Below are 3018 nucleotides of genomic sequence, written 5' to 3'. Positions count from 1 at the left end.
ATGGACCAGCCCACGCCAGAGCTCCCTGTCGGCTGTCACCACCCCCAGCTCCTTCAAGGTCAGTCCAGTCACTTCAAGGATCCCATCCATCCATCTTGCCCTTGGTTGGCCCCTCTTCCTTTTTCCTTCCTTTTCCTCCAGCATCGTCTTCTCTAAGCTTTCCTTTCTTCTCACTATGTGTTCAAAATACTTCATCTTTGCCTCTACTATCCTTCCCTCCAATGAGCACTCAGGCTTTATTTCCTTAAGTATGGACTGGTTGGATCTTCTGGCGGTCCAAGGCAGTCTCAGAACTTTCCTCCAACACCACAGTTCAAAAGCATCTATCCTAACAACCCAATGTAGGCCCTTCACTAAAAAAATGATTTTGTCATTTGGGAGTTGTAGTTGCTGGGATTTATAGTTCACCTACAATCAAAGAGAATTCTGAACCCCACCAACGATGGAATTGAACCAAACTTGGCACACAGTTCTTCCATAACCAACAGAAAATACTGGGTTTGGTGGGCAGTGTCCTTTGGTTTTGGAGTTGTAGTTCACTTACATCCAGAGATCACTGTGGATTCAAACAATGATGGATCTGGACCAAACTCTACAAGAATACTCAATATGCCCAAATGTGAACACTGGTGGAGTTTGGGGAAAATAGAATTTTGACATTTGGGAGTTGTAGTTGCTGGGATTTATAGTTCACCTACAATCTAAGAGCATTCTGAACCCCACCAACGATAGCATTGGGCCAAACCTCCCACACAGAACCTCCATGTGGGCCACAGCAACGCATGGGAGGGGGCGGCTAGTATTTAAATCCTATAAGAGGGTTTTGTTCCAACACTGTAGCAACGATGAGATCACAGATCATATTTCAGTTCTTGCAGACCACTGGTGATCCATGGACTACAGGTAGGGCAATACTACCCACATAGTAGCAGAGGAGGGTGCCGTAATCTAGGAGAGAACAAGTGATCTTCCATTATGAAAGCTTACTTTCAGTTATTTACTTCCAAGTGACCACTACTCACCTCAAACTGCAATTTCATTCTGACTAGGCTGTTTTGCCAACCGCATAAAGACCTTCCACTATTTCTGTGTTCTACAAACGATTAGGTTTTATTGAGTTTACTTTTTAATGTAAAAATGGTAGATTAGGCGAAGACAGAGGTACGACATTAAAGACCTGAGGCATATAGCATTTAAGAGACTTGAAGTATTAATCTCAGTGAAGAGACGTAAGTATTAATCTCGGTCTGCCTCAGGGGATCATGCTTGCTCCATCCATGTTCAACATCTACACAAATGACCAGCCACTGCCAGAAGGGACAGAGAGTTTCATCTATGCTGATGATCGTGCCGTTACTGCTCAAACTGGGAGCTTTGAGATGGTTGAACAGCTCTCTGAAGCTCTAGGTGCTCATAGTGTCTTAGTTATAGAAGATGTGACAAGCTACAATATGCTTTTACAACTTGCACAGACACCCCTCACAACAAGGAGAAATATAAATGAATAAGCTTTCAAGACTCCAAAGTTCTTCATTCGGATATTGTTGAATGACAAAACAAACATTTCAAAAAAGACAGAAAACTAAGATAATAGGTTTAAGCCAGTGTTTCTCAACCTGGGGATTGGGACCCCTGGAGGGGTCATGAGATGGTATCAGAGGGGTCACCAAAGACCACCAGAAAACACAGTATTTTCTGTTGGTCATGGAGGTTCTGTGTGGGAAGTTTGTCCCAATAATAATAATAATGAACCTTTATTTGTACCCCGCTACCATCTCCCGAAGGACTCGGTGCGGCTTACAAGAAGCCGAGCCCAAATACAACAATTAAAACAGCAGCAACAATAACTCAAAAAACAAAGCAATAACATTAAACAACACCCAATGACACAATTAAAAACAATGGCCGGGCCAAGTGTAATAATTAAAATTAAAAGTGCTGGGCATGACAAGGTGGGGTGTTTGGAGGGTGATGGGCATGCAGATATCCTGGTCCAGAGTCGAGGGGCCACCACCGAGAAAGCCCTATCCCTCGTCCCCACCAATCGTGCTTGCGATGCCAATGGGATCGTAAGCAGGGCCTCTCCAGATGAACGAAGAGATCGTGTGGGTTCATACACAGAGATGCGGTCACGCAGGTAGGTGGGTCCCAAACCGTTTAGGGCTTTGTAGGTAAGCACCCCACCAGTGTTTACATTTGGGCATATTGAGACTTCGTGCCTTTGATTGTAGGTGAACTATAAATCCCAGCACTTACAACTCTCAAATGTCAAGGTCTATTTTCCCCAAACTCCGCCAGTGTTCACATTTGGGCATATTGAAAATTCGTTCCTTTGATTGTAGGTGAACTATAAATTCCAGCACTTACAACTTACAAACTTACCCTTCCTTCAAAGTAAAACACTTCTTCCCTCTAGCACAGTATTTCTCAACCTGGGGGTTGGGACCCCTGGTGGGGTCGCGATGGGGTGTCAGAGGGGTCACAAAAGACCACCAGAAAACCCAGTATTTTCTGTGGGTCATAGGGGTTCTGTGTGGGAAGTTTGCCCCAATTCAATCGTTGGTAGGGTTCAGAATGCTCTTTGATTGTAGGTGAACTATAAATCCCAGCAACTAGAACTCCCACAGGACAAAATCAATACCCTCCCCCAATCCCACCAGTATTCAAATTTGGATGTATTGGGTATTTGTGCCAAATTTGGTCCATTGACTGAAAATACATCCTGCATATCAGATTACATTACTATTCATACTAATTTTATGGTTGGGGGTCACCATAACATGAGAAAGCATATTAAGGGATCGTGGCATTAGGAAGATCGAGAATCACTGGTTTAAGCAGTAAACGTAGGAAGTTTTACTGTGAATCAATACTGATTCATTCACATAAAATATCTGCATTGTAATATCCAACAACCAACCTGCTCTTGTTGAGCTACTCAAAACAGATGGGAGATACAGTAAAAACAGATATTGTGATTGCTATGAAATCAGTGATTAAAATAAGGCACAAACACCA

This window comes from Anolis sagrei, chromosome 6, assembly GCF_037176765.1.
Source record: "Anolis sagrei isolate rAnoSag1 chromosome 6, rAnoSag1.mat, whole genome shotgun sequence".
Taxonomy (NCBI): domain Eukaryota; kingdom Metazoa; phylum Chordata; class Lepidosauria; order Squamata; family Dactyloidae; genus Anolis; species Anolis sagrei.
Note: the sequence above shows the minus strand (reverse complement) of the source record.